Genomic DNA, 10,584 nt, shown 5'->3' with positions numbered 1-10,584 from the left:
CCAATTCCATACCGAATAATACTTCAGGGTTCTGGGCCCTATGGGCGTGTTGTTCTCAGAATTCGGAACTCGATCCTCATTGGGAGAGAGCCATCTCTAGGGTTAGGGTATGTTCCAGCCACATAAGCACAGCTGAAGCGACACCAGTCCCTTGAGCTACATGGAGGTCTGAATAGGGCACATGCACAGGTGCAGGTCAGATGTAGGGTTACGGTTAGAGTTGGTGAGGTTGGTGTCTATAGTTATGTTCATTGTTATAGTTCTGTTCATAGTTATGTTCATGGTGAGGTTGGTGTGTATAGTTATGTTCATTATTGGGTTTGGGGTTAAGTCCTAGGTGGCTCCAAGCGATAAACCAACAGCAATGCAGTGAGCTTCCCGGAGGGCTCAGTGGAGGGCATATTGCAGGTTGTCCGTCATGCTTAGTCTTTGTTTGCCAGGGCAAGCCTCCATCGTGGGCCATTCTTTGACTGAGCCTCAGCAACCACTTCTGCGGCAACATCTGGGCTTTGGATATTACATGGTGATATTCCACATTTCACACCGAGTAATAGTCCTCCTCCTCTGGACTCCATGTGTGTGGTATCCTCAGACAAAAGAATTGAGTCACCATCAGAAGAGAGCCTTAGTTTGAGTTAGGGTTTGCTTCAGGGCCATAAGCAGCGCTGAAGCAACACTACTCACGTTATCTACATGGGGCGTTGGATGAGGGACCATGCACACGTGAGGGTCTGGTGTAGGATTAGTGTTAGAGTTGGAGTGAGGTTTAGGTTGAGGAGTACTGCGAGGGTCACAGTTAGGGTTAGGGTCCAGGAGGCCCTAGGTGCTGAAACCCAAGCAGTGCAGTGATCACCCTGGAAGGCTGAGGGAGGTCGCATTGGAGGGTGCCGGCCAGGCTTAGTCTTTAAGGGCTAGGGCCAGCCTCGGATATGGACCACACTTTGGTTGGGCTTCAGCCACCCCCTTGTGCAGCTCCCTCTGGGCTTTGGAAATTACCTGTCGATGTTCCATGTTCCATGCGAGTAACGCTGCAGTGCTTCTGGGCCCCATATGCGTGGTGACTGAGACTTAGGAATTTGTTCCTCAATGAGAGAGAGCCATTACTAGGGTTAGGTATCGGCCCAGGGATGTAGATAGGTCCAAATCCACATGCGTCCGTGATCGTTCTGGAGGACTCCATAGGGCCCATGCTTGGGTGCGGGTCATGTGTAGGGTTAGCGTTAGAGTTGGTGTGAAGTTTAGGTTGAGGTGTATGGTGAGGGTCAAGTTTAGTGTTAGTGTTAGGTCCCAGGAGGTTCCAGGCAGTGAACGCCTAGCAGTGCAGTGGTCTCCACAGAGGGCTGAGTGGAAGCTGCATGGAAGTCTGCAGTTCAGACTAAGTCTTTGCGTGCCAGGGAAGCATCCTATGTGTGACACTCTTAAGTTGGGCCTCAGCAACCTCCTTGTGCAGCTCTATCCCAGCTGTGCAAATGAGATGATGATGTTCCAATTCTACACTGAAGAATACTGCAGGGGTTTGGACACTATGTGCATGGTGTTCTCAGAGTTAGGAACTGGATCCCCTTTGGGGGAGAGCCATAGCTAGGGTCAGGATTCGGTCCAGGGACATAAGCAGGGCCGAAGCAACACCAGTCCCATTATCTAGATGGAGGGCTGAATGAGCACCCATGCAGGGGTGCAGGTCAGGTGTAGTGTTACCTTTAGAGTTGGGGTGAGGTTGAGGATGATGTGTATGGTTCTGGACAATATGATGGTTAGGTTTTGTCCTGGGTCCTCCAGAAGCTGAAGCACCAGCAGTGCTGGTCTTCCTGTAGGGTTCAGTGGTGAGCACATGGGAGGGTGTAGGTCATGCTTAGTCTTTGAGAGCCAGGGTGAGCCTCCTTTGTGGGCCACACTTTGGTTGAGCCTCAGGAACCACTTCTGAAGCAACATCTGGGCTTTGGATATTACATGGTGATATTCCACATTCCATGCCGAGGAATCCGCCTCTTCTTCTGGAAGGGAGGTATCCTCAGACTTAAGAATCGGGTCACCATCTGGAGAGAGCTTTAGATAGAGTTGGGTTTCAGACCAGGGCCATGAGGAGGGCCAAAGCTACCCCATTCCACTTACCTCCATGGGGTGATGAATGGTTGCCAGTGTGCAGGTGAAGGTCAGTTGTAGGGTTAGCGTTAGTGTAAGAATGAGTTTGAGGTTCAGGGTATGGTGAGGGTCACGGTTAGTGTTAGGGTTAGGGCCCAAGAAATTCCAGGCGGTGAACCCCTAGCATCACAGTGGTCTCCACGGAAGGCTGAGTGGTGGCTGCACGGGAGCCTTCAGTTCAGACTTATTCTTTGTGTTTCAAGGCCAGCCTCCCGTGTGTGCCACTATTCATTGGGTCTCAGTAGCCTCCTGGGGCAGCTCCATCCCCGCAGTGGCAATGAAATGATCATGTTCCAATTCCATACCGAATAATACTGCAGGGGTTTGACCTATATGCATGGTGTTTCAGAATTAGGACCTGGATATCCATTGGGAGAGAACCACGGATAGGGTGAGGTTCTGTCCAGGGACATAAGCCGGGCTGAAGAGACACCGGTCCCATTATCTCCATGAGAGCCTGTATGAGGGCCAATGCACAGGTGAGGGTCAGGTGTAGGGTTAGCATTAGCGTTGGGGTGACGTATAGGTTGAGTAGTATGGGGAGGGTCATGGTTTGGGTTAGGGCTAGGTTCCAGGAGGCCCAAGGTGCTGAATCCAAGGCAGTGCAGTTGTTTCCCTGGGGGACCCAGAGGAGGGCGCATGGGAGGGTGCCTGTCATGCTTATTCTTTGGGTGCCAAGGCCAGCTTCTTGTGTGGGCCACTCTTCGGTTGGTCCTCAGCAACCCCCTTGTGCAGGTCCCTCTGGGCTTTGGAAATGGTATGGTGATGTTCCCCGTTCCATGCCAAGTAAGCCTGCACCGCATCTGGGCCCCATGTACGTGGTTTTCTCCGAGTTAGGAATTGGGTCCCCATTGGGAATGAGCCATAGCTAGGGCAAGCGTTTGATCCAGGGACGGGACGTAAGCAAGACTGAAGAAACAACAATCCCTTTACCTCCATGGAGGGCTGAGTGAGGGCTCATGCACGGATGCAGGTCACGTGTAGGGTTAGCGTTAGACTTAGGGTGAGGTTCCGATTGAGGAGTATGGAGTGGGTCATGATTAGGGTGAGAGATAGCTCCAAGGAGTCCCCAGGTGATGAACTCCATGCAGTGCAGTGGTCTCCTGGGAGGGCTCAGTGGAGGGCACATGGGAGGGTTCTGGTCAGGTTTAGTCTTTGGTCACCAGTGCCAGCCTTGCATGTGTGCCACTTTTGGGCCTCAGCAAGCACTTTGGCACCTCCCTCTGGTATTTGGACATGACATGGTGGTGGTCCATGCTCCATGTGGAGTAATCCTGCACTGCTTCTGGGCCACAGGTGCGTGATATTCTCTGCATTAGGAATTGGATCCCCATCGGGATAGAGAAATAGGTAGGATTACAGTTAGATCCAGGGACATAAGCAAGGCTGAAGCAACAACAGTCCATTTATCTCCACTGAGTATGAATGAGGGCCATGCGCAGTAGCAGGTCAGGTGTAGGGTTAGTGTTAGAATTGGGGTGAGGTTTAGGTTGAGGAATATGGCTAGGGTCATGGTGAGGGTTAGGGGTAGGTTCCAGGTGGCGCTTAAGTGCAGAAACCTAATAGTGCAGTGGTCTCCTAGAGGGTTGAGTGGAGGGCGCAAAGGATGGTGCCATTCCTTCTTAGTCATAGGGTGTGAAGGCCCTCCTTGGGTGTAGGACACTCCTTAGTTGGGCCTCAGCAGCGCCCTTGTGCAGCTCCCTCTGAGCTTTGGAAATGGCATGGTGATGTTCCAGGTTCCAAGCCGAGTGATTTACACCATGAGTGTGCTGTTGTCAGTCATTGGAATTGGGTTGCCAGGAGGAGGGAGACTTAGCTAGGGTTAGGGTTCAGTGCAGGGACATCATCAGGGCAGAGTGACTCCAGTCTCATGAATTTCATGAGGGCTGAAGTGAGAAACCTTGTGAGGGTATGGGTCTGGTATAGAGTTAGTGTGAAAGATAGGTTTAGGTTTAGGTTGAGTGCTAGGGTCAGGATTCTGGTTAGGGTTGGGGATAGGTCCCACGAGGCTCCAGATGCTGAACCCACAGCAGTTCAGTGGTCTCCCTGAAGTGCTGACTGGAGTACACAATGGATCCTGCGCGTCAGGACTAGTCTTTCGGTTGCCAGGCCAGACAACTGTTTCTGGCACTCTTCGGGTAAGCCTCAGGAATGCTCTCAGGCACAACGGAAGCTGCCGGTCAGGATTAGTCTTTGGGTTCCAAGGCTAGACAAGTGTATTGGACACTCTTTGGGGAAGACCTCAGGAATCCTCTTATGCAGCAGCAGCAGCCGGGCTTTGGAAATGACATGGTGATATTCCACGTTCCAAGCTGAGTGATCCTGCACTGCTTCTTGACCCCATGTGCATTCTGTTGTCAGACAATGTAATTGGGTACCCCTAGGGAGTGAGTTTTAGCTAGGGTTAGGGTTCAGTGCAGGGATGTGGCCAGGGCCAAAGGACTCCAGTCTCGTGATCTCCTTGGAGGGCTGAAGTGAGGGCACATGCGCTGGTGTGGGTCTGGTGTAGAGGTATTGTGAGATATATGGTCAGGTGAGATTGAGGGTTATGCTCAGGGTTATGGTTATGGTTAGGGTAGGTCAAAGAATGATCCAGGCGCTGTACCCAGAGCAGTGCAGTTATCTCCCCGAAGGGCTGAGTCAGTGCACAATGGAGGCTGCTTGTCAGAATTAGTGTTTGGGTTCCAAGGATGAACAACTCTATAAGGTCTGGTGTAGATAGGTGAGTCTAGTGTGATAGAAACTGTTAGATTTAGGTTGAGGGTTATTGTTAGGTTTACGGTTAGGTTTAGAGTTAGGTCCCAGTAGTCTCCAGGCGCTGAACCCACAGCAGTGCAGTCGTCTCCCGGAAGGGTTGAGCGGAATGCACAACGGAGGCTGCCAGTCAGGAATAGTTTTCAGTTTCCAAGGCCAGACAAATGTATCGGGCACTCTTCAGGTAGGCCTGTTGAATCCTCGAGTGCAGTGGCAGCCGGGCTTTTGAAATGACATGATGATGTTCCACATTCCACTCCAAGTATTCCTGTACCACTTCTCGATTCCATGTGCGTGCTGATGTCAGACTGTGAATTGGGTCCCCATGGGGAAGGAGCCTTAGCCAGGGTTAGGGTTCAGTGCAGGGAAGCCACCAGGGCCGAAGCAACTCCAGTCTAGTGGTATCCCTCAAGGGCTGACCTGAGATCCCATGCGAGGCTGTGGCTCAAGTGTAGGGTTAGGGTTAGAAATAGGGTTACGATTAGGTTGAGGGTTATGGTTAGGGGTACGGTTAGGGTTTTCTTTGTTCCCAAGGCTCCATGCACTGAACCCACAGCAGTGCAGTTGCCCCCACGAATGACTGAGTGGTGTGCACAACCGAGGCTGCGGGTCAGGATTAATCTTTGGGTTCTAAGGACAGACAACTGTATCTGGTCTGGTGTAGATACATGTGTCTAGTGTGAGTGATAGGGTTAGGTTGAGGTTGAGGGTTAGCATACGGTTCGGGTTAGCATTAGGGTTAGGTTCCAGGAGGTTCCAGGCACTGAAAGCACAGCAGAGCATTTGTCTCCCAGAAGGGCAGAAGGGAGTACACAAAGGAGGGTGCTGGTCAGAATTAGTCTTTTGCTTCCAAGGCCAGACTACTGTTTGGGCCACCCATCAGTTAGGCCTCAGGAATCCTCTTGTGCAGCTGCAGCCACGCTTTGGAAATACATGGTGATTTCCACATTCTATGCTGAGTGTTCATGAACCGTTTCTGGTCTTGGTGTGTGTGCTGTTATCAGTCTTTCGATATGGATCCCCATGGGGAGAGAGGCCTTAGGTTTATAGTTTTAGACTTAGCGGGTAGAGTTAGAGGGTTAGGACGAGGGTTTTAGGGTTAGAATTAGAGGCTTAGTGTTAGAGGGTTAGGGTAAGGTTAGGGTGAGTTCGGGTTGTGTTTACATTTGCGGTTAGTTAGAGGTAGGGCTAGGGTTAGGGGAAGGATGGGGGCAGTATTTAGCATTAGGGTTATGGTTAGTGTTAGGTGTTAGGTTTAGGTGGTGGGATTTTGTTTAGTGATAGGGTTAGGAGTTGGGCAAGGAGTAGGTCATGCTTGCACCCCCACTTTGAGGGGGAAGGTGTTCATGCGTGGATACCGCCCTCCATGTTTGAGGGATTGTGTTCTTGCTATGGCCCCAGTCTCTCTGCACTGCAGGTTGTTCTTGCCTCGCCAATTCCAGCTTTGCTCTGGAGTTTTTCACACCATCACCCCACACTCTCTCGGTATGGTAGGATTTCACATACCACCCAATCCTTTTTGGTGCATGGGGTGTGCTCACACATGCGACCCTCCACCCCCTCTGCATGCGATGGTGTCACCCATGAGCCTTACCCCTCCTTAGATTGGGATTACTGATGCCAGTATTAAATCTGATACTGATGCCAGTATTAAATCATGAATATCTTTTTCCAATTTCACAACTGAAAAAGTATGCGTTTCTTAAGGTAAGGTTTATGTTTAGGATTAATATTAGGTGTGAGTTAAGGTTTAGCGCATGGTTCAATCCCCCTTGGTGTGGGATGCCTTCATGAATGTGTCCCATCTGCTTCTCTTTATCCGCGATGTAGCAGTGATAGTCCTTTTAATTCAGATGTTTTCCTTGGCACCTGGATGTCTCTGGGTTAAGCTTCCCACTCCGTCTTGGTTCATGGTCTCTGGGTTTCTGGTTTTGAGCCCTGGGTAGCTTCTGTGCTGATGGCTCTGAATCTGGGGCATGCTTCAGATACTATCTGTCTCTCTCTCTCTCTCTCTCTCTCTCTCTGCCCATGCCCCACTTGTGTTCTTTGTGTCTTTCAAAAATTAATGTACCTAAAATCATTTTCAATCCGATGTTTCCTGGATGGCTCTTTTCACTTTCATTGCTGAAGAAGAAGGCGTCTGTCTCATTCATTGTTCTTTTGTTATCTTTGGCATAGCTGACAACATATACGACATTTCCCCAGCCAGCATCGGGGATGCTCAGCATTTCTTCTACCAGCCAGACACCTCTCATCCACTGTAACACTGCGTTCCTCTAGAGCATCCCACATGCTCTCGGAAACTGGACTGTAACTGTGGATGGTAGCAGTGTCCCATAGTCTTCTGATGGTATTTCAGGAGGTTCTTCATTCGCATCTTTGGTTACCTGAGTGTCTTCTGACATCTCCTCTCATGTTTCCACTAGGCCACCGCTATGATGCTCAACAGGGAACCCGAAGCACACAGGGATTCAGGAGCAGACCAACTACCGCTTTGCTCCCACAAATGGTCGCCTTGGAACTCTTTATGGAAGAGGAGAAAACACCCACCACCACCGTTTCATAACTCTGCACCGAATGTGGAGACAACAATCACCCACCCCCAAAAGGAAACTCTAGCAGGGTACATGTATCAAACCTAAGGTGTTGGTTATGTATTTTGGATCAATAAGTGAGGTTGTACTTTTGACTGGTAAGTGTACAACTAAATCCCTCAGAGGGGATATTCTCTGAGGTCACCCCAACCTAAATTGTTGGCCCATGGGAAGATGTGTTGTCCCTATTGACTGTATTGATGTTGTCTCTGTAGGCCAGTGAATTAAAGCTCCATAGGGTCTTGTCCTGTTCTTGCCTCTTGACGGGAAGGTCCATTTCACCGATTGAAAGAGACACCAAGGGAGTAGTGTTGCCACTATTAAATCTGATGTTTCATGAATGAGTCTTTTCATTTTGATGGCTGAAGAAGCAGCATCTCTTATGATGAGGGTTAGGGTTTGGATTACCCTGAGGATTAGGGTAAGGGTTAGGTCATGCTTGCACCCCCCGTTTTGGCAAGGGAGGAAGGTCACACCTGACCCCTGCCACCCTCCTTGTGGAAGGGTGTTCAGGCATGCAGCCTGCCTCCCCTCCACAAGGGAGTAGTGATGCCACTACTTAATGTGTTGTTTTATGAATGGCTCTTTTCACTTTCACAGCTGAAGAAGCAGGCATTTCTTAACATAAGGGTTATGGTTAGGATTGCTGTTCATGGTTCGGGTAAGGGATAGGCCATGCCTGCACCCTCCCTTGGAGTGGGAGGGCGTTCACACATGAGCCACGACCCCCTCATCTCAGGAGTGTGTTCACCAATAGGAACCAGTCCCCTTCAGCGGGGGGATGTTGATGTATGCGCCTGCACCCATCTCGTGTGCGAGGGTGTTCATGCATGGACACCACAACGCTTGGTGAGGGAGGGCATTTGTCCATGCACCATGCCCTCCTTGGCTCAGGAGGTGTTCACGCATGAGCACAGTGCCCCCGTGGCTTGGGAAGGTGTTCAGGTATGTGCATGAACCCGCTCCCCAGCGTGGGAGGGCGTTCACGCATGTGCCCTCCCCCCTCAGGCGCTGGAGGGGGTTACCTGTGCCCAGCACCACTAGTCAGCAAGGGAGTAGTGATGCCACTATTAAATCTGACGTTTCATGGACGGCTGTTTTCTCTTTCACAGCTGAAGAAGCATGCATCTCTTAAGGTCAGGGGTAGGGTTATCATTACAGTTAGGGGTTAAGAATAGGGCTAGGTCATGCTTGCTCTCCCCCCTCAGCACCGGAAGACTTCACGCATCACCCTACTATCCTGAGCAAGGGAGAGTGTTCACCCTTTCACCCCAACCCCTGAGAGTGGTAAAATATTGAAGCACGTGCTCCACTCCACTTCCGCTGGGGAGGGCTTTCACACATGCGTAGATCCCCCCTTCGGGAAAGATTGTTCACATATGTGCATGACCACCTGTCGGGTCGGGAGGGTGTTCACTCATGGGCACACCCCACCTCTGCATGGGAGAGGTTCATGCATGTGTCTTGCTCACCTCAGCAGGGAGGGCTTTTACGCATGTGCACAGCCTCACCTTGGTGTGGGAGGAGGTCACCCATGCAGAGCGCCACCCTTCAATGAGGGAATAGTGATGCCATTATTAAATGTGACGTTTCATGAATGGTTCTTTTCAATTTCACAGCTGAAGTAGCAGACAACTCTTAAGGTAAGGGTCTGGGTTAGCATTACCATTAACGGTTATGGTAAGGGTTAGGTCATGCTTCCACACCCACCCCCTCCTCTCTAGAGTGTATTCACACAATAGCACCGCCCCTCAGTGTGGGAGAATATTCATGCATGTGTCCTGCCCCCTTCAGCGTGGGAGGGTGTTCACACATGTGCCCCATCCTCTTCAGCTTGGAAGTGCATTCACGCATTCTCACATTTGCACCACCCGTCCCAAGGTGAGGGAGGGTGTTGACACATGTGCCCTGTCTCCTTCGGCATGGGAGGTGGTACACACATGCTCCTCATCCCCTCGGTGATGGATGGTGTCACCCATGAACAGTGCCACCCCTTGGCAAGGGAGTACTGTTGCCACTATTAAATGTGACCTTTCATCAATGATTCTTTTCACTCTCACAGCTGAAGCAGCATGCATCACTTAAGGTAAGGGTTAGGGTTAGCTATACATTTAGGCTTTAGGGTAAGGGTTAGGTCATGCTTGCTTCCCCTCTCTGCACGAGAGGTGTTTCACTAATACTCCCTGCCCCCCTGGCACAGATGGGCACAGCCCTCCATCCGTGTAGAAGGGTGTTCTCACGCACAACCCTCCTTGGCGATGGAACTTGTTTGTGCATGCACCCTGCCCCATTAGTGCGTGAGTTTGTTCTCGTGTGTGTAAGGCCCCCCCTCCTGGTGGAAGGGCGTTCACCCATGTGCACCATCCCCCCACTTTGGCATGGGAAGGTGTTGACCTATGTGACATGACATGTCAGCATGGGGGAATATTCACACATCTGCCCCGCCCCCCTCTGTCCGGGAGGGTGTTCATGCATGCGCACAGCCACCAGTGAGGGACGGTATTCATGCATGCGCACAACAACCCCTCCATGAAGGAGGGCATTCACATATGCGCCATGCATCCCTCAACAAGGGAATGGTTCAAGCATGTGCCGCATACCCATTTTGGCACGGGAGGGTGTTGACCTATGTACCTTACCCCCTCAGCGCTGGAGGGTGTTCATAGATGTGCACAGCCCCCGTTGTGGCGGAAGTGTGTTCATACTTCTGAACAACCCCGGCTGGGGGAGGGATGCCATTCTCACGTTGGCCCCACCCCATACCACTGGGTGCTGTTCACACATGTGCACAGCTCTCCCTACTGGCGTAAGAGTGTTCACACATGCACAAAACTCCTGCTCCAAGAGGTAGGGTGTTTCCACATGAGCACAATCCCCATCACTGAGGGAGGGCATGCATGCATGCTCCTTACCCACTACCGCAGGAGGCTGTACAGGCATGCGCACTGCCCCCCCTACTGGTGTATGTTCACGCATGCACACAGCTCCCCTCAATGAGGGAAGGCATTTGCACATGCGCCCCCTTCCCCTGGGCAAGGAAGGGTGTTCAGGCATGCACAGAACCACCACCTCAGCCAGGGAGGTCATTGGTGCA

Source organism: Panthera pardus, unplaced genomic scaffold, assembly GCF_024362965.1.
Source record: "Panthera pardus isolate Hobbes unplaced genomic scaffold, ASM2436296v1 HiC_scaffold_316, whole genome shotgun sequence".
Lineage (NCBI taxonomy): Eukaryota > Metazoa > Chordata > Mammalia > Carnivora > Felidae > Panthera > Panthera pardus.
This window is presented reverse-complemented; position numbering follows the sequence as displayed.